This window comes from Bubalus kerabau, chromosome 2 (genome assembly GCF_029407905.1).
Source record: "Bubalus kerabau isolate K-KA32 ecotype Philippines breed swamp buffalo chromosome 2, PCC_UOA_SB_1v2, whole genome shotgun sequence".
NCBI lineage: Eukaryota > Metazoa > Chordata > Mammalia > Artiodactyla > Bovidae > Bubalus > Bubalus kerabau.
This window is the reverse complement of record NC_073625.1, coordinates 11,759,572-11,780,411: the sequence shown is the minus strand read 5'-3', so window position 1 is coordinate 11,780,411 and position 20,840 is coordinate 11,759,572. Positions and strand designations below refer to the sequence as shown.

Sequence of the window (20,840 nt, the reverse complement as noted above, 5' to 3'; positions counted from 1 at the left end):
AGATTGATTTTTTTATTGAAGTATGGTTGATTTACAATGTTAATTTCTGCTGTACCTCTGAGTGACTCAGTTATACATGGGTATACATTTTCTTTTATATTCTTTTCCATTATAGTTTGTCCTAGTTCTCTGTGAGTAGCCTAGTTCTCTCACAGTAGCATATGACTCTTTAAACAGTAGTTTGAATCTTTTACCAATCTGGAATCATTCTCATTAATAACAATATTAACAAAAAATTAAAAAATAACGATAGCCACATGTATGTTTCTCATGCACTCTGCTTTACATGAGCTATTTTATTTCTCATAACAAAATCTTATAATCATTTTACAATCAGGGAAATTGGGTCACAGAGAGGTTAAATTATTTGCCCAAGCTAAGACAGTAATTGGCAGCGCCAGCTTTTGAATCTAGATATTAAATCTTGAATAGTTTTCTTCTTTCTATTACCTTTTTTGGTATTGCTAGGAGACATATGTTGGCTCTTTTCATCCATCCTGTTTTTTACCTGGTTTTTTTCTTTAATGTATTTAACTTCTGTGTCTCTCTGTGGAGCATTCTGAAATATTTCCTCAGATCTCTCTCCATTTCTCTAATTCTCTCTTCTGTGTGTCTATTCTGTTATGTAAGCATCCCTTGCAGTTTAGTTTCAGTAACCGTATTTTTCACTTCAGTTCCCTCTTGCTCATTTCAGATCTTTCTATTTTTTAGAAATAATGTCTTATAATATTCTTAGGAGTAGCCTTCTTTGATTTGTAAAATCATTTGAAAACACTAATTTTGTTGTCTCTATCTGGTAGTTTATCTAACATCTAAAATTTTGAAGAGTTTAATCCTGCTGTTTATTTTAGACTGCTGACTCTTACACATGGTAGATTATTTCCTTCTGTTTTTATAATTTTTTATTGTAAGCAGAGCTTTATTTCTCCTGTGGGAATTCTCTGTGGCCTGGAGTGTTGGAGTTTAATTTCAGAGTGGTTTTATATTTGCTTCTGCCAGGTATCCTAGGGGTATCACTTGCAAAATACCAATTTTATGTTAATTTCTTGGCTTGGGGTTTTCCTCCGATGCAGGTAGTGGTTATTTGGACTTGTGCCAGGCGCATGACTGAGGTTGTGATTTTTCTTAGGGGACTGTCCTTTCGCATTTGGAGTCAGAGCAGAGATGAGTTTCCTTGATGTTTTTCTGGGTTGATTTTTGGCTTTTCTGGGAGTATCTGGGTTTCATGTAGGGGACTCAATTCCAACCCCTCCTTTCAACCAGACTGGAGGCCTCATCTCCTGACCCTGCATGGGTGTTAGAGTCCAAGTCCACAGCCATTTCCATGTGGGATCATCACCCTAGGACCACTGCAGTATAAGTTCCAGAGTCTGCTCTCCCAGCTTTCAGGAAATCTGAAAATTTTCTGTTCTGTCTATTAAGCTTGTCCATGTTTTATTTATTTATTTTTATTTCTAAAAATCAGGATAAAATACACACAGCATAAAATTTACCACTCTAGTTCCCATTGTTGTGCAACCATCACCTCCATCCGTCCACAGAACTCCTTTCATCTTACAAAACTGACATTTTGTATCCATGAGACAGTATAGCTCCTCATCTCCCCCTTCCCCAACCTCTGGTACCCACCATTCTGCCTCCTGTCTCTATGAATTTGCTTCCCATAAGTGGACTCATACAATTTGTCCTTTTGTGACTGGTTTATTTCACTTAGCGTAATGTCTTCAAGGGCTTCCCTGGTGACTCAGATGGTAAAGAATCAGCATGCAATGTGGGAGACCTTGGTTCCATCCCTGGGTGGGGACAATCCCCTGGAGGAGAGCATGGCAATCCACTCCAGTATTCTTGTCTGGAGAATCTCCAAGGACAGAGGAGCCTGGCAGGCTACAGTCCATGGGATTGCAAAGAGTCGGACACAACTGAGCGACTAAGCACAATGTCTTCAAAGTTCATCTATATTGTAGCACGTTTTAGAATTTCCTTCCTTTTTAAGACTGAGTAATATTCTGTTGTATGTGTAGAGCGCATTTTGTTCATCTGTTCATCCTTGGATGGACTTGGGTTGCCTCCACCTTTTGGCTCTTGCGAATGCTGCTAGGGATGTGGGTGTGCAAATATCTCTCAATTCTTTTGGACGTGTACCCAGAAGTGGAATTGCTGATCATATGGTAGTTCTATTTTTAATTTTTTGAGGAACTGCCATATCATTTTCCATAGCAGCTGCACCATTTTACGTTCCCACCAACTGTGCACAGGGGTTCCAATTTCTCCACATCCCCACTAACACTTGCTATTTTCTATTTTTCTGTTTTGTGTTTATAGCAGCTACTATCCTAATGGGTGTGAGGTGGTATCTCATTGTGGTTTTGGTTTCCATTTCTCTAATGACTAGTTGAGCATCTTTTCATGTGCTTATTGGCCATCTGTGTATTTTCTTTGGAGAAATGTCTATTGAAGTCCTTTGCCCGTTTTTAAATTTGGTTGTTTTATTGTTGCTGTTGCCATGCATCTTAAGAGTTTTATTTTAGAAGAATTTTCTCAGTGTTTGTATGCGAGGATTTCTATGCTATCCTATGGCTACTGACTGGACGAGGGAATCTCTAAGATTCCCTTTCTGAAGCCCTCTGCAATTAACAGTTTCACAGCCAAGGAAGTTCCCTTTCTCCTCAACCTTTTCTAGAAGGTGCCCTCTGCTTTCTTGTCCTAATAGGGCTGGCTTTGCCCTGTATGATACCACTGTCTGTGAAACCCTCTCAAGTAAAGGGCCCAACACTCCCTTCCCACCCTTACAAACTACACTTACATTTCAGAATCAGGGTAGGGGTAGAATATTTATTAAAGACATTTTAGTCTTGGTCTCATCTCCAACTTCTGTCATCCCCTCGATGTCTGTCCTGGGAACACAGTGTTCATTGGAGCCTCAGCTTCATTGGGTGCTGTGAATAGAACCCCAACTTTGAAGATGGATATATAGGACCTTAAAGTTCCATTTCCATAATCAACATACTTCCTAATCACTTTGTACTTCAGTCTCCTCACCTTCAAAAAAACATGGGATAAGAAACCTATCTTAAGGGATTTCTTGCCTGGTGGCCCAGTGGCTAAGACTTCACACTCCCAAGGCAGGGGAGTTTGATCTCTGGTCAGGGGACTAGATCCCACATGCCATGACCAAAAGCCCGCATTGCCTCAACTGAAAGAAGAAAGATCCTGAATGCCGCAACTAAGACCCAGCACAGGCAAATAAAATAAATAAATGTATATTTTTTAAAAAGAGAAAGAAACCTACCTTAAGAGGTAGTTGTAAGAATTAAATGAGATAATGCACTTCAGATGCCTAGCATGGGGTGAATGCTTATGTAGATATTTCAGTTTCACATCAGGCTTCTTTAGCAATCATGTGTCTTCAAGTCAGATTTTAGTCTCACCCCAAACCACTCTCCTCTCGTAATGTATGACTCAGTGATCTCAACTGAATAACCTGCTGTATCTCACCTGTATAAACTTCCTGAAGTTACTGTAGCAAATCAACACAAACTTGGTGGCTAGGGGGAAAAATGTTATTTTCTCACAGTTCCAGAGGCCAGAAATAAAAAATCACTATTACTGAGCTGAAATTGGGGTGTTGGCAGGGCCTCACCTCCCTCCCTCAGGGAGTTCTAGGGGAGAATCCTTGCCTCTTTCAGCTTCTGGTGTCTGCAGGCGGTCCTCGGCTTATGGCCACATCACTTGTCTCTGCCTTCTTCTCTTCTGTGAGTCAGACATTCCTTTGTAAGGACCCTTTTAATTGTGTGAGGATTCACCTGGATAAACTGACTAATCTCTCCATCTCAAGATCCTTAACTGAATTACACTGGCATAGTTGTTTTTTTTTTTTTTAGCCATATAAGGTAGCAATCACAGGTTCTAGGGGTTGGGTCGTGGATATATTTTTTCAGAGCAGGGCTCTGTTCAGCCCACCACACCTGCCTCCCACCTAGTTTTCCACTCCCACCGAATGCGCTTTTCAGCCGCATCATATTATCTCATCTTTATTCACATCCTCTTCTTTTGGGTTATCCTTGGTCCCCTAGATTCACTGCCTTGCTCCTTGCACTCCTCTCCCACAACTAGATATTCTCGTTGTCATTTCCACTTTTGCTTTCCTGGAGACTTTAATGCATTTCATCATGTCAGTCTTTCTTTTAAAAAAATAAATAAATTAATTTATTTGATTACACCAGGTTTTAATTGTGGCATGCGGGATCTAATTCCCTGACCAGGAATTGAACCTGGACCCCTGCAATGGGAGCACAGTCTTAGCCACTGGACCACCAGAGAAGCCCTGTCACTCCTTTTAATCCACCCAAAGTAACAGGAGCCATCAGGAGGGAACTCTCTTTACTCCTTTCCCTTTCCTCTAAAGTAATGAACACATTTCTTCCCTCTTTTCCCACCTCCCTCTCTCTCTTTTTTCTTATCTGTCTCCACTTTGGGGTATGAATTGTGTTGAGGGGGGTGGGATGACAGGAAGAAAAATACTGGGGGTCCCAACCACAGACCTATGTGGAGGTGGGCTCTCAGATATCTGGGAAGGTGGTGTCTCTCCTTGGTTTAGCCAACATAGCTGTCAATACAGCCTGAGTCCAAGCCAGCTCAGCAGGAGGTGCTGGTAGGGCTCTGGATGCTGGGGGTGAGGGTGGCGGTGCTGACGTCCCACTAAAACCAGGGTGTCAGGCCACAAAAAGCAGATGGCGCTGCAGACCGGTTTGTTTTCCTACAGGTGCTTAGATTTCTCTGGATATCTTCCAAACTGATTAAATATTTCAGAGGAGGGGTAGATGGGAAGGAATTCTGCATTTTGGGTCCACGGGGGCATTTTAAAGAGTCAAAGCCTCAATAATCCTCTCTAGTCTATACATTGCTGTTTTTTAGTCACTAGTCATGTCTGACTCTTTTGTGACTCCATGGACTGTAGCCTCCCCAGGCTCCTCTGTCCATGGGATTTCACACGCAAGAACACTGGGGCAGGTTGCCATTTCCTTCTCCAGAGGATCTTCCCAACCCAGGGACTGAGCCTGCATCTCTTGAATCTCCTGCACTGGCAGGCGGATTCTTTACCCATAGTGCCACTGTTACTCTGGTCAAAGTCCTTTGGTCTAATGAGTAAAACCTCTTTACACCCTGAGACCTAGAGATGGGAGTGTTGACATTTCATTCTTCCTGGACCTGGTCCCATGAAAGCCTATTGGCTGGACCCTCTCGTGGCACTTGCAGTATTAATACAGTCCAGTTGAGAAGGATGAGACTTGGCTGGACACCTGAAGCAAGATTATTTTAAGGACTTTTTTATACCTGCCCCAATCCTGGCCCATCCCAACCAAGCATATAGAAAATATGACCATTTCTCTGGGGGAAAAAAAAAAAAAAAAGAAGAAGCCTTCAGTGAAGATTTAAAGCAATTTAGAAGCAATCCACTCAGCTTTGGAAGTGAGAAATGGTTGTCCTTGAAGCTTGAAGACACCACCTCCAGGGGACCCACCCTGTGATAATGGGATATGTGGGGTAAGACCCTAATGTGAACCCCAGTTCTGTTTCTTAGGTTTTTTCCAGTGAACTGAAAATCATATCCCTTCCCCTTTTCTCTGGCTTCCCGACTCGTTTCATCTTGCAAGCTGGAACTGAAGCCAGCTCGAGCCCTTGGTGCAGGGGAAGGGCGAGAACCAGAGAGGGTGTCTCAAAGGACCCTCCTGTCTCCAATTGGCTTAGAGTTTCCACCAGGCAAAGCTGAGCGGGCTGTCGGGGATGAACAGTGCGTTCCTGATCCCGGAAGGACACCGTTGGCCAGGAGATGGGCTCTCAGCTCCCAAGTCAGAACCAGTAATTTTATCTATTTTTTAATACGCTATTGTTATTTCTGTTGATTCTTTTTATATTTATTTTCAGCCATGCTGTGTCCATGTTGCTGTATGGGGCTGCTCCCTGGTGTGGTGCTAGGCTTCTCATCACGTCATTGCAGTGACCTGTCTTATTGTGGAGCACAGGCTCTAGGGCGTATGGGCGCATTAATTGCTGCTACCAGGCTCTAGAGCTCAGGCTCAGTAGCTGTGGCACAGGGGTTTAGTGGTTCCGCAGCACGTGGGATCTTCTCGGATCAGGGATCGAACCCATGTCTCCTGCATTGACAGAATCTTTACTCCTGAGTCACCAGAGAAGCTCCAGAAGCAGTAATTTTAAAAGAACCTGTCCTGGGACTTCCCCAGTGGTCCAGTGGCTAAGACTCCCATGCTGCCAATGCAGGGGGCTCAACTTCGATCCCTGGTCAGAGGACTAGATCCCGCATACCACAACTAAGATTCCACCTGCCGCAACTAAGACCCGACACAGCTGAATAAATAAATACTTAAAAAAATTTTTAAATAAAAAGACCTGTCCTATTCATCTTCCTGGTGGCCCACAGCCTGTACGATGTCCACTCAGCCTCCGATGCTCTGTTTCATCCTCTAACTTCCTGATCCCTGGACTTATTTCCTACTGTGGTTTCACACTCCCAGCTTGGATCAGACAGTTGAGACTATTCCTCTGGTACTAACAGTACCCACTCACTCCTTTCTGCTCTACCAGTTTATCATATCTTCTGGTCCAGTTCAGCCTCCCTTGTCTAGTGCTTGTCCTGGGAGTCACCGCAGGCTGACAAATGGAATCTGAACATTGCCAGCCTCATTCAGTTCTTTCTGGATAGCTTCCCCAAGGCATCGTCCAGACATCACCCTCTCCCCAAACCTGCTCCTTGATTCTGTATTTTTTTTTTTAATTGGAGCATCATTGTTTTGCAATGCTGTGTTAGTTTCTAATGTACAGCAAAGTGAATCAGCCATACGTATCCATATATCCCCTCTTTTTTGGGTCTACTTCCCATTTAGGTCAGCATAGAGCATGGAGTAGAGTTCCCTGTGCTATGGAGTAGGTTCTATTGAGTTTTCTGTTTTATATGTAGCATCAGTAGTATATATGTGTCAACCCCCACCACCCAATTCATCCCACCCACCCTTCTTTCCTCCTTGGTATCCATACATCTGTTCTCTACGTCTGTGTCTCTATTTCTGCTTTGTAAATAAGATCGTCTGTACCAATTTTTTCAGATTCCAGATATTTGCATTAATATATATATTTTTTCCTCTTTCTTGTCCTGTATTTTTTTTTAACTGAGGGATAGTTGCTGTATAATGTTACAAGAATACAACACAGCATAAGTTACAGGTATACAATATAGCGATTCATAATTTTTAAAGGTTATACTCCAATTATAGTTATTACAAAATATGGGCTATATTCCTTGTGCTGTCCAACAAATCCTTGTATCTTTTTTATTTTGACTGCACTAAGTAGCTTGTGGGATCTTAGTTCCCTGACCAGTGACTGAATCCAGGCCCTCAGCAGTGAGGGCATAGAGTCCTAACCAACTTGATCACCAGGGAATTCCTCCTTGTAGCTTATTTTATACATGATAGTTTGGACCTCTTAATTCCCTACCTCAGCTATGCCTCTTGCCCCTGTAATTTTTTCTCTTCATTACTAGTATCAGTAGTCACTCAGTTAATTATTCAACCAGAAATCAAAGAGCCATTCTAGCCTCCTCTTTTCCTTTATCTTTATTTATAGTTCATTTGTTTCTGCCTAATACCACCCCCTAAAGTCTATCAAACCCACCCTTCCCTTTCTATAGTCACTCTACCACCTTGGTTCAAGCTCGCCATTTGCACCTGGATTTCCTAACTGGTCTCTCTGACTGATCTGGCCTCATGCCATCCTTCCTGCACTGGCCACAATGCTGCTGACTGGAATATTGAACACAGACTTCACTCCATCTACCTCCCAACTTAAACTACCTCCGTGGTCCCCCAGCTGCAGCAGAACAATCTAAAATCCTCAGTATGGTAGAGAAGACCCCACCTATTGCGATAGATGCTTTGCCCTCCCACCTTATTCCCTGCCATTTCCCCACCATTTACCCTCATTTGTTCCCCAAACCTGCCGTGTCCTCTTTCATCTCTTAGTTCCCTGACCAGTGATTGAACCCAGGCCCTCAGCAGTTGAGGGCGCAGAATCTTAACCAACTGGATTGCCCCTTTTCTTTAGGTCTCATCAACCATGAACTTTCTTTCCAGGCTCTCCCACCTTTCACGTCAGGCAAACCTCCACTGGTTTTTTAAAATCTGGATCAAATGTCACCTGCTAATAAACATCAAATTAGTAGCACTCATCTCTTGATGGGAAGGGAGTTATGGTGATTTTTCACTTTCTATGAATCATATTTTGTTTGAACTTTCTTGAAATGCTATATTACTGTCATCATTAAATTTTAAAAAAAGATGATTTTTTTCTCCTTTCCTTTGAAAACTTCCCTGCCTTTCCTCTCCAGATGGAATTAATTATGCCCTCTGATGGTCTTTCAAGGCATCTGTTCATGTATGACTTTCATAAATGATGATAGAGAACTGGTTTGTATATGTCTTCTCAGCCAAACTGTAAGCAATTTAAAGACAGTAACCATGTCTTATCCAGCTTGGTACTTCAAGCACAATCACTGGTATATAGGAGGCACTGAAAAAATGCTCATGGAATGGAACTAAATTGCCCAAGTTCAACTTAACTAATTAGTGGCAGAGTCCAGACTAAAATCCAGGTCTCTTGATTCCCACTCCAATGTTTTCCCCTTTTCACTATATTGATGTACATGGCAAATTTGATTACAAGGTGTCTTAGTGAGGTAGCATGTGTGGAAGAAAAGGAAACAAGCTTTCCTCCTTTGCTAAATGGGAGAATTATCCTGTTTGTCTTCTCAGTCTTTATGAGGACCAAACAGGACAATGGTTGCAAACATTCTTGATAAAATTAAAAGTTGCATATAGAGGAAGGGGATTATTATTCACATACAGTTCACTAGTAGTTTTCATCTTTAGCAAGTGGATTATAAATTAAGAACAGGCATTTCTATATTATTCTAAAGCCATCAAAAAAGGATTTACTCTTTCTTCTCTGACCCTCAAGGCCAAATGTAATGGAAGTATAGTTAGAAGGAGGCAGTGTCTGTCTGGGTTTGTGTACTATTTTGTTCACATATTGTGCTCGGCAAATTTCTCTTCTGTCTCTTGGAGATGGTCCCCTAGTCACTTTGCCCAGGCGTGTAGCAGGGTGAGTCCCAGAGATGAGTTTACATCTGGGCTGCAGGGCTGCATGTTGCTTCCTCACTGTGTAATTTCCAAAGTCCTTGATGGGATCAGCTATTGCATGGTGGCTCAGAGGTTAAAGCATCTGCCTGCAATGTGGGAGACCTGGGTTTGATCCCTGGGTCGGGAAGATCCCCTGGAGAAGGAAATAGCAACCCACTCCAGTATTCTTGCCTGGAGAATCCCACGGATGGAGGAGCCTGGTGGGCTACAGTCCACGGGCTTGCAAAGAGTCAGACACGACTGAGCGACTTCACTTCACTTGAAATACCAGGATGCTCTACACGAGAGATATTCTGAAAACAGGAGACCTTAGAAACTTAATAGAAGAGACAAAATTTAATAGAAGAGTTGGAAGAGGGCAATGAAGAGGTCACCTAGAAAGTAGAACAAAAAGACAAAAAGTCAGAGAACAGTAGAGAAGGGATAGGAGAGGGAAAGATGGGGGAGTTTGGGATTAGCAGATGCAAGTAGTGTTTATAGGATAGATAAACAACAGAGTCCTACTGTGTAGTCAATATCCAGTGATAAACCATAATGGAAAAGAATGTGAAAAAGAATATATACATACATGTGGATCACTTTGATGTACAGTAGAAATTAAACAGAGCTTTGTAAACCAACTGTGCTTGAGTAAAATTTTTTAGAAAAAGAGTAGAGAGAAACAAGAAATTTAGAGGGCAAATCCTTGAAGTTCAATATTCGAACAAGAGAAAGTTCGAAAAGGGGGAACAGAGGGAGGAGAAGGAGGAAATTTTTTAAAATAGTGTATTTATCTATTTGGCTGCATTGCGTCTTTATTGCTGTCAGTGGGCTTTCTCTAACTGTGGCAAGTGGGGGCTACTCTTCGTTGCAGTGAGAAGGTGTCTCGTTGCAGTGACTCCTCTTGGTGTGGAGCACAGGCTCTTGGGCTTCAGTAGTTGGGCTGCACGGGCTTAGCCACTCCACGGCATGCGGGATCCTCCTGAACCAGGAGTGGAACCCATGTCTCCTGCATTGACAGTTGGATTCTTTACCCCTGAGCCACCAGGGAAACCCCTCCAGCTAAAATTCTATCTTCAGCCAAACTCCAGGAGAGAAGAGTGAATTTTTAGACAGTCAAGGTCTCAAAATCTTTACTCTCATGTACTCTTTCCCCAGAAGCTCCTAGAGGATCAAACCCCCAAAAAAGAAGGTAGAAAAAAAAAAAGACAAAGGATTCAGCACAAGAAAAGATGGCATCATCAGGCTGATGGTGGAGGTCACCCAGCAGTGCTCAACGAGGGGCTGGTCCAGATGGGAGGTCCCCGGGCAGTGGGAGAGACTTCCTCAAGAGATTTCAATCGAGTGAGAGGAGAACACTTTGGGAAGAGTTGGGGGTTGGATTAATGATGAGGACAGAGAAAACTCAAGGAACAGAGAAGAGAGTCACCATACAAATATTGATGGAACCAAATGATAACAGTACTGGGATGATGTGGGGCTCGGGAAGTCGAGTTTTTGAGGGGTAGGCAGTGGTGTTGGAGGAGGACTAACTCATAGTTTCCATGGTTGGAAGTCGATAGATGATTAAAGCTGAAAAGTCAAGGACCAGTGATATAATCATGTAATTTAGAAGCATGAGGGTAACTACTATATGAATCAGCTCAGATCATTGAATTTGTTGTTTCTGGGGGATGAGGAATGGGGAGCGGGAAGTCTTGGGGATATTGCTGTTTGGGCATAGCAACCCACTCCAGTATTCTTGCCAGGAGAATGCTATGGACAGAGGAGCCTGACTGGCTGTGGTCCACAGGGTCACAAAGAGTCGGACACGACTGAAGCGACTGAGCGTGCAGGCGCGTTGGTCTGGTTTTAAATATACCTTGTAAGTTTATCTCCCTCAAATCCATGTGGATGGCTCAGCCACTGGCTGCATCACCTGGGGCTCTTCAGAACCCTCAAGATCTGGGCCATATCTCCAGTAGGCTTTACTTAGCTGGTCTGGAGGGAAATCTAGACTTCAGGATTTTAAAACATTTTCCCAGAGGAGTCTAAATGTCAGCCACCTTTGAGTACCACCGAAGAAAAGAAAAGGTGGGCATACAGCTTTGATAGAAATTAAAACTAACTTTAAAAGAGATGAATACATAAATAAAGCACACAGGATAGTTCTGAGCATTCTACCGTTCAATATATTAATACTCCCAATGGAGGGGCTTGGCGGGGGAGTCCCAAAGAAGGATGGCCTGTGATGCTCAAGGCCGGTGCCACTCAAACCTTCCAGAATTTGATTCTTATCAGTGCGCCCCACCCCACCCCAAACACACTCATCTCAACCTGAAATTCCTTTAACAGAGGAGAGCTTTTCATAGGGGGTTATGGCTAAAACAGAATACCTGGGAAATGCCAGAGGATTAACTTTACACTGAGGTGTGAATGGCATGCATCTGATCCTTCCTTGGAAGGGTCAGAGGGCAGAGGTCATGAGAGTAATGAGAGCCCGCATTGGAGACGAAGGGGAGGAGGAGAATTGAGGTGGGGGAGGGTGAGAAAAGGGAGACAAAACAAAGAAGTCTAACTCCAAGTCCTTTTTATCGAATTCCAGACAAACGGCCTCTCCCTCTGCTTTCCAGTGAGACCCTCTAAGGAGCCAACGTGAGTCTGTGCGTTAATTAAAGTCCCGGGCTGGTGGCTTTCAGAAAGGAGAGTCTCTGTACCCTATTCTCTCTTCTGGTCCCTGGGTCACCGAGAGCTGTGTTCCAGCTCCTGAAGGAGGGTGGCTGCCTGCCACTTTGGGTCACGTTAGAAGAATGGCGTTATTATGCCGGCCGACATCACTATCTTCCCTGACACATCTACAGGTGTACCCTTCTTACAGTGCCTCTCACAGGTCTCTTTTTCCCCCTCTGCTGTTGGCCTCTTATGGATATAGGAGCCTGCCTGTTATTCACCACGCGGTGTATTGTTACCCTCTTTGATTTGCTGTTGTTTGAACCAGATGCTGTCTGTCGTGTAGCATTTAATCCCTTGAAAGGCTGAAGGATGCAATTTACGTGAATGATGGCTCTTTATAAGAAGGCAAAGTCATATTGTACTTCATGCTTATCTGGAGTAGATTTCCCTGTCTCCACTCCCACCCTAACTAAGAGATAAATGAATCGAGAAGCGCATTTTGGTGGCTTGAAACTGACTGCCCCCTGGGAAATGGCAACACATTCCAGTGATCACTAGGCATCTAGAGGGTTCCGCTGCTGGTTTCTCCTTTCTGCAGAGCCGCCTCAGCTCTATCCTGCATCATAAATCGAGGGGAGGATGAAGCTTGTCTAGAGACATTGTCCTCTTCCTCGTGGCATCCCAAATGTCTTACAGGAACCGACACGGTCAGGAGAGGTTGCTTTTAAAATAAACCTCTGTATGTCGAATCATTTATATATTTTGAATCATTTTTCCTCCATTGACTTTTATTCAAATTTTTAGATATACTGCAGATGGAGTTGATGTGATAAATAAAATCGCCCTTCAAATTATTCAACTAGCATTTTTTTTAAGCCTACAAGAAAACAAGTTAAAAAAAAAAAAATCCCACTAGGATGAATGCATCAGAGAAGCTCAGTATAGAAGTGGAACCCTCAGATCAATGGGAGACAATGGCCTTTATTGATTCTTACAGATGCTACAGTTAAAAGTTATGTTGCATCCTCTGAAACCTAAAACATTACACTATACAGACATCAGATCACTCTAATTACCAACATCAGAGAAAAACACATTTTATACAAATAAGCTGAATACGAAAAAAACACTTAAAACAGTGCCCAGCACATAGGAAACACAATCCAGTAAGTCTCTGTCGTACAAATGAATTCTGTTCTGAAAGCCTGTTCCTTAAGTCCAATCTGTTTGTAAGTCCAACAAAGTTAACCTACGTACCTAACACAATCGGCTATATAGTACTGTACTGTAATAGGTTTGTAATGTTTTACACACATAATACATAAAAAGCAAACACACAAAATACAAACATTTTAAATCTTACTGTACAGCACCTTGAGGGCTGTACAGTACAACAGCTGGCATCCAGGGACTGGCATCAAGCAAACAGGGAAGAAGAGTCACTGACCGGAGAAAGGAGACGAGGTAGGGGATGGTAGAGCTGAAGGATCGCCACCAGCAGTAAAAGATGAAGGGCAAGCTAAAGCTTCCGTGTCACTCACGCCTGGTGTTGATGCCATGAACGTTTGCATCTTGAAAGCTCATAGCTTGAAAGGTCATATGTAGGGGACTTACTGTAAACACTTTGACTTGTATGTTATTTTAACGCTGGACCACCATGGAAGTGTTGGATTGAGACTCCACCCTCAGTCCCCATGGTGAGGGCCCAGACCCCATCCAGGTCCTGAGGATCCAGGGCTCCTGGATTCGTCAGGGGGAGAAGACATAGCCCCCAAAGAAGGAGCTATCCATTCCTGGGGGTGTTGGGAGAGGCTGGGAATTTTGCCAAAGGATGGAACCTTCCTTCAGCCTTAGTCCTGAAAACTGGAGGGGTCCCAGAGGAGGGCTTTTCCAGGCAAACGGAGCAGACTGCCTGAGCACGAGGGTATGACAGCAGCTGGAAATCATCATGAGAAGGAAGGATAGGTTTCAGAGAAGAAGGAGGTATGATGAAACTGGAAGGCAAGCAGTAGAAACTGAAGAGTCTTCAGTGTTTCTTGAAAGAGTCTGGACTTTACACCGTGGAAGGATTTTCAGTAGGACTGTTTGTGTATCTGGTGTGTGTGGACTGTCTCAAATCACCATAGCCATAAGGCTTTCTAGAGATTAAGGGACAATTCAAGAGAGAACCAGAGGTTAGATGAACAAGTTGAATATTACAATCATGATCAAGGGCAACCCTGCAACCCAGGGAAGAGGCAGAAAGCAAAGATAAAAGAAGGAAGAAGTTAAGGAAAGGGGAAGTCCTCCAGGAAGGGCGAGGTTGGGTATGATGGGGTGGAATCTTGGAAACTGTGACTGATGCCACTTCCAGGGTGGAGGAGACTGAGAGTGGTCCCCTTACACAGCGTTGGTCAAAGACCCCTTGGATGGGTGTCGGGGAAGACAGGTGGCGTGGCGGGAGGAGGAGAACAAGCCTCTTGAAAATGCAGACTCTTGGGTCCTGCCCCAGGCCTGAGAATCAGCATGTACAGCTCACTCTACCCAGGATTCTTGGGCAACCTAAAGTCTGAGAACGGGTTATCTACATTCAAGGTAGAGAAGGAATGGGCGTCGAGAGAGAACACATATCACACGCTTGCCAGTCAGGGGTGGCCCCCAGCTGAGAGACAGCCTGGATCCTGAAGCCTGGACACTGTGTCACTTGGACACAAGGACATCAGGCCTCTGCTCCTCTGGTCTCTGTGTGATCTGCATCCTAGTCTGTGCTCAGTCTTTTTTTTTTTTTAAGATTTATTTATTTATTTTGGGGGCTCAGCTGGGTCTTTGTTGCAGTGCTTAGTTGCCCAGTGGCACGTGGGATCTTCCTGAACCAGGGATCGAACTGGTGTCCCCTACATTGCAAGGCAGACTCTTAACCACTGGACCACCAGGGAAGCCCTGTGCTCAGTCTTCTTAGCTGTCTCAGAAGACAGCTCTGCACTCTTCTGGAAGTCCAGAAAGAGGAGAAAGGGCCCAGAGCTGGGTTCCAGCCACCACATATCTCTCACTGGCAGTGTGGCCAGGAACTGATCGCTTGACCTCTCTGAGCTTCAAGTTTTCAGAAGGAGACATTGGAATCTGCCGCAGCTGCTTTATTTAGCTTTGGGGCAAGAAGCTTTGCTGTGATGACTCCAAGCGTTTAATAGCAGGGTGGGCATCAAAGGAGTTCCTGGGGTCTTGGGGGAGGTCTATGAGTTTGACCTGAGTGGAGGGTAAATGAGGGCATATTTTGATAAATATATATGTGCATTTTACGGTGTGTCAATTATACTTCAGATTTTTAAAAAAAGGAAGAAGATAAAACATCCTAGTGAAGAGTGGTTGGCCCTGTTTTTGCCTGTGGTGAGGCTTCCAGCAGCCTCTGGGTAGAGCCCAGCCTGGGCCCAGGGAGTCCTGGGCTGCAGTCCCTTCTTCCCAGATGCTCAGAACCCGCTGTCTCAGTGCATGTGGGGTAAAGCAAGGGCTTCCCATGTACTGCCACCGGTAAAGAACCTGCCTGCCAATGCAGGAGACATAAGAGACGCCAGTTCAATACGGAAGATCCCTTGGAGAAGGAAATGGCAACCCACTCCAGCATTCTTGCCTGGAGAAGTCCATGGGCAGGGGAACCTGGCGGGCTACAGCCCATGGGGTCGCAAAGAGTCAGACACGCCTGAAGCGACTGAGCACACACACACCTTTGGCTTTTAGAGACCAACCGGGGGCCCTGATCTCAAGGGAGCGGAGACTCAGAACCAGGGCTGGAGTAGTGATGGGAAACGCAGCCATAAGTGAACACCAGGAGAGCAAAAGCCCCAGGACCCTCTGGCTGAGGGGCTTGAGAATTTCAGAACCAGATATGACTTCATCCGTTGCGCCCTTTGAAAAGGGGGCGTTACTGCGGGGAAGTCTTAGAAGACAGATGCGTGTCCCAGGCCCAGGGCTTCTGCGGCGCAGTGATTTGCACTTGACCCTTGTCCGGGAGCGTCATTTCCCCTTGGCTCCCCGAACAGGGCTCTCTGTTCAGACTGGGGGTTCTGGCGGCGTGGCTGCCTGGCTGCGGCTCAGTGTCCTTAGATATCCACAAGAAAAACATAGCTTTTCTCTCTGAGCCACATGACCTCCCCGGGTGGAACAGAACAGTTACCTAAGAGTTTACGGGACAAACATTACAAACCACCTCCCTGGAGCGGGTGGCAGAGGCCGGCAGGAAGCGTGGAATCTAAGCGGCCACCCTTCCTGCAGAGATGCTGAGAGCAGAGGCTCCAGGCCCACGCTGTCTGACTCCGGAGGCCAGGACCCCGCGGAAGGAGAGAGAAAGAGGCGGGTGAAACCCTGATCAGTCCAAGAGCCAGGGAAGAGGATTCCACTGCTGTTTCTCCTGGGAGCTGCAGGGGTGATTTCAAATTCCTCTTTAGGGCTGCTGTGATTAAGACAATAACTCAAAAGTCTTGGGAAGGGCAGCCAAAGTGAAAAGTTAAGGACCTTAGCCATCCAAATGTTCGCTGTACTTTCCCGCCTGTTCCAAGAGAGGGGACTTTCTACATAAAGGAACAGGGGACATCCCAGATGTGAATAAAGAGCAGGCAGTGTGGGTCATGGAGTGAGATTGTAGCAGACAGCCAGCTAGCAGCACCCCCTGCACCCCGCCCGCCCCCCCCCTCCGTCGCCCCAAGCATCCATTCAGCATTCCAATTTTTTCCTCTGAAAGTGAAAGTGTTAGTCACTCAGTCGTGTCCAACTCTTTGGGACCCCTATGGACTGTAGCCTGCCGGGTTCCTCTGTCCATGGAATTCTCCAGGCGAGAATACTGGAGTGGGTATCCATTCCCTTCTCCAGGAGATCTTCCCGACCCAGGGGTCAAACCCGGGTCTCCTGCATTGCAGGCAGATTCTTTACCATCTGAGCCATGTGAGAAGCCTTCCACCTAACAGAGCAATAGCTCTCCTTCAAAAGAGCTCAGAAACACTGACTCCCTCTCTGTACTTCTGGGGCCTCTGAGAATCTAAAGTCTCCTCCTGGGTCTCCAAGGGCTCCCACCTTTCTCTGACGGGTTGGAGGGCTTGGCTCATCTTTTATTACTGGAATGCAAATCCCATAGTCACTGTGCTCCCGCCGTGGAGTTGGCTGACCCCTGTGAAATGGCGGTTTTCATCAGAGAAATACCGTGAGCTTGCAATGATATTCAGAAGGTTGTGATTCCAAATCGAGGGAGAAAAATAGTTCAGAGACAGTTAACTTATAGAAAATGGTCTGGGCCTTCTGGGAACAATGGACAAGTTCCTGGTTCCCCATCCAGGGAAGAGCCAGGAGTACAGGCCACCAGCATGTCTAGGGGCGGGGGGTGGGAGGCAGAGGGTGGGGGCGGAGATGGATTTCACAGGAGTTGCCCCACTTCCACACCTCACAGTCTCCACCAGCTCCGATTCTGGGCCTCAACTAATCCTTTCAGCTTCTTCATATACATGCCCACACACAGAGACACACACACACAAACACTCATGCCTTCCACCCATGTCCGTGGTCTGGGGCTGGACTAACACCATGAAGTGTCAGCAAGCGGATTTTACAAACATTACCTCCCAACTGACAGCCTGATGTCTGAAAATATTACCTACTCTGTGTCCCTACAACACTGTCAGTTCACTCGATTGCGTAATCATAGACGAACGTGCCTTACTGCAGCCTCCTGTTTTCCTTCTCGTGTTGGTAACAGAGTCTAAAGGCTGGTTTTAAGACCTGTGGGATAAGATTGATGCCAAAGTACCCAGTGTTTCCATTCATCCAAAGAGCAGGCTGCCTGCAAAACATGTCTAAAATTATCCCTAATTCCAAGTCCTCTCTACACAATCAAGCTCTCCAATATAATAATTCCAAAACCTTTCTTGATTCCTGCTTTTAATAAAGTACATTTACAGAGGATATGAATTCCAGATTTGATTTCAGACTCTGGGGATGTATATTCCTCTTCTGGAACTTGTATATCCGGTCCTGGGGAAAAAAAAAAGAAAAGGGAAAGAGAGAAAGAGAAAGAGAGGGGGAGAGAGTGCAGAGCGTAACAAGCATTTCTTGTATTTCTTCTGTCTTTTGCCCACTGAGCGTGGAGGGGAGAGACGGGCTGATACATAGCATCTGGTTAAAGTCAGGTAAGTAACTCTCCGGGGGGAAAAGCCTGAAGTCAGCTGCCAACCTCTTTCTCTTCCTAATGTGTTTTTGCAGATGGAGGAAAACTGCAGCCAATGCAGAGGTTTCAATTTTAGGAGATACTTGGGAGAAATGAGAGAGACGGAAACACTTTGTTCTGTCACTATCCTGTTAGCTGGGTGCCGACCGGAACACTTGGCATCATGGGCGGAGGGTAGACTTTGACCAGCCCCAAGCCCCCACCAGGTGCAAATATGCCAAAGGGACTTCTCCAGCCAGAAGATTCCCCTGAATGAAGGCTGAAGGTATGACCAGGACCAGAATGGGAAACTGAAGCCTGTTTCTGAGCATACATACCTTTCAGCAGGGCTCCCCCGGCCCGAGTGCATGGGCGCCCCCCTCTTGTTCCTAGGAGGGGCTCACAGCCCTGCGAGAGGAGCAGGGAGCTGGGGTCAAAAGGTCTAACTCCTGTGTGTGTGTGTGTGTTTCACTATTTATTTTTATTTATTTATTTGGCTGCACTGCATCTTGGTTGTAGCATGCAGGATCTCAGTCTTCATTGCAGCCTGTGGGATCTTTAGTTGCAGCATGTGGGAATAAGTTCCCTGACCAGGAGTCGAACCCAGGCCCCCTGCATTGGAAGCGCAGGGTCTTAGCCACTGGACCACCAGGGAAGTTTCCCTCTTGTAGGTTTGTACCCTATGCTTCTTGACTGTGGATGAGACATTTCATCCCCAGACCTTGGATTCTGCACCATGTACAATGGAGACCATAATAAACACTTCACCTGGTCCCAAGGTTCCCGTGAGCCTTTTCCTACACACGACGGAGGAGCTCGTGTCGGGGAGCAAAGTCACCAAAGTGCCCACTGTCCTCTGAGTCGAGTATGGAAGATTTGACGAAATGCTGGGAGCTTTTCAATAAGCCCCTGTCCCACTGTGAGGTGGGATACCGGGTTTACGCCAGCCCTGTAATCTTAGCCCAATTCCACAGTTGGGAGCAGTTTTCTGCAGATAATTCAGTCTCTGCCTGAGTGTGTGAGCGGGACTCGCTGTGTTCCCGGGAGTGGAGGGGAGCAGGCTCGAGTCCACACAGGGTTGCTGGATCCTCATTGTGTCTGCTACAGGGTGGCTGGTCTGGGACGTTCCCTGGACTGTTGACCACTGAAGTTCTGCTTGCCCCATTCCTTGGCTTCAGGCCAGTGTTTGTTGCTGGGTTGGGCGGTTCGTTTTCTGTCTTGACTGAACTGGAGCCCTGCCTCCTTTATCCCCTGGTTTGGCCTGGGGGTCTCCGTTGGTGCCTTGAGCCCCTGGGCCGCCCCTGGAGTGTGGGCCCCTGGGTCTCCCTTGGTGCTGAGCCCCTGGCTCTAGTCGTGAGGTCAGGGCCCAGGCCGTTCATTCTGCAACCCCTAGCCCACAGCGCCATCTTGCCCCCACCATGGTCATTCCTCTCTGGTATGTGCTCTGGCCAGGTTCCACCCAGCATCTGTGCCTCCCCGCTCCAGGGTCACCCAGGAGATTCCAAGTTCTTTCCATACCACACAGGAAGTGAGGGTAGCTCGGGAAAGCTAAATGCTAGCCCTTCCACTGTCTGACCACAGAGTACTGCTGAATTTACTCTGATGTGGCCACTCCCACATGGGTGTGGGGAGCCTGTGTTTCATGCAGTCTAAAACGAGGAAGAGGATTTGTGTTGATGAGATGGTTGAATGGCCTCACCAACTCCATGGACATGTGTTTGGGCAGACTCCAAGAGATAGTGAAGGCCAAGGAAGCATGCTGCAGTCCATGGGGTCACAAAGAGTTGGGCACAACTTAGCGACTGAACATCTAACACACTTCCCGCTCAGAGTAGCCCAGAGACAGAAAATCAAGATGAATGTCTCTCCAGCCTCTGTCTTCTTTCTTCTCTTGGTCCCTTGGGACCAGAAATGGGCACGCTTCCTGCCTCTACAATTCAAACCTCCTAGTCTAGTTGTCTTTGCAGTCCCATGGATTGTAGCCTGCCAGGTTCTTCTGTCCATGGAACTTTCCAAGGAAGAATACTGGAGTGGTTTGCCATTTCCTCCTCCAGGGGATCTTCCCAACCCAGGAATGGAACCTGGGTCTTTTGGGTCTCCTGCTTTGGCAAGCAGGTTCTTTAACACTAGTTCCACATGGGAAGCCCTAGTTGTCACTGCAAAACCAGTTCTCATCTGCATGGAAGCAGTTCCAGGATCTGAGTCCTACCTACAAGCTTGGCTCTTTAGCAAGTTATGCTAAATGGGAGCTAAATAAATTTAGAAAATCGTATTTCTCTCTCAAGAAAACCTAGTTTTTACCTCTGTTATGCCTATAAAATACCCATTTGGGGTCAGGATAACCAGCATATTACCTTTTTTTTTTTTTTGCATTCATGCTGTTGAAGTCTGAAGGTAGGCTTATGTCTCTGAGAAAATGGGAAAGTGAAGGGATAGATCAACCCATGAAACACAAAAATGAAAAGTGTGTTAGTAGTATTCCAGACATGTCATCCCTCTTCCAACCAGATAACCTTTGGCACTCTTTCCAACTCAGAAGAATTCAACTCTTAAGATGGAGCTTAAGAGCACAGTTTGGAAAGTATGACATAGTTTCCAAATGTGTCCATACATACTAACTCGATTCTTTCTGCTATTAGATTTCCAAAGTACTGGTCCCTCTGAAATCTGCCTGAGGCAACTTGAACTTGGATGAATGGCCATTAAACATGCTGATGCTGAACAAAGCTGCACAGCGTCCAGTGACTTCTCTGCTGGTAAAAACCGTCTCATGATTTATTCTAAAACATTGGCCTTGAGCTACTTTCCATTCTCTAATGTATTACTTTGGAGAT

General features: G+C 45.6%; 1 long non-coding RNA gene across 4 annotated transcripts in view; it reads left to right on the top strand.

Moving 5' to 3' along the window:
* LOC129642998 (uncharacterized) overlaps positions 1 to 20,840 on the top strand; it is a 52,690-nt gene that overhangs the window by 15,105 nt on the left and 16,745 nt on the right. For 2 of the 4 annotated variants that reach the window (XR_008709969.1, XR_008709970.1), the window contains 3 exons: positions 11,776 to 11,825; positions 18,063 to 18,292; positions 20,646 to 20,762. This is a non-coding gene — a long non-coding RNA (uncharacterized LOC129642998). Of the gene's footprint in view, positions 1 to 10,349; positions 10,536 to 10,939; positions 11,056 to 11,775; positions 11,826 to 18,062; positions 18,293 to 20,645; positions 20,763 to 20,840 lie in introns of all 4 variants that reach the window. The other 2 variants (XR_008709972.1, XR_008709971.1) reach the window with 2 other exon arrangements.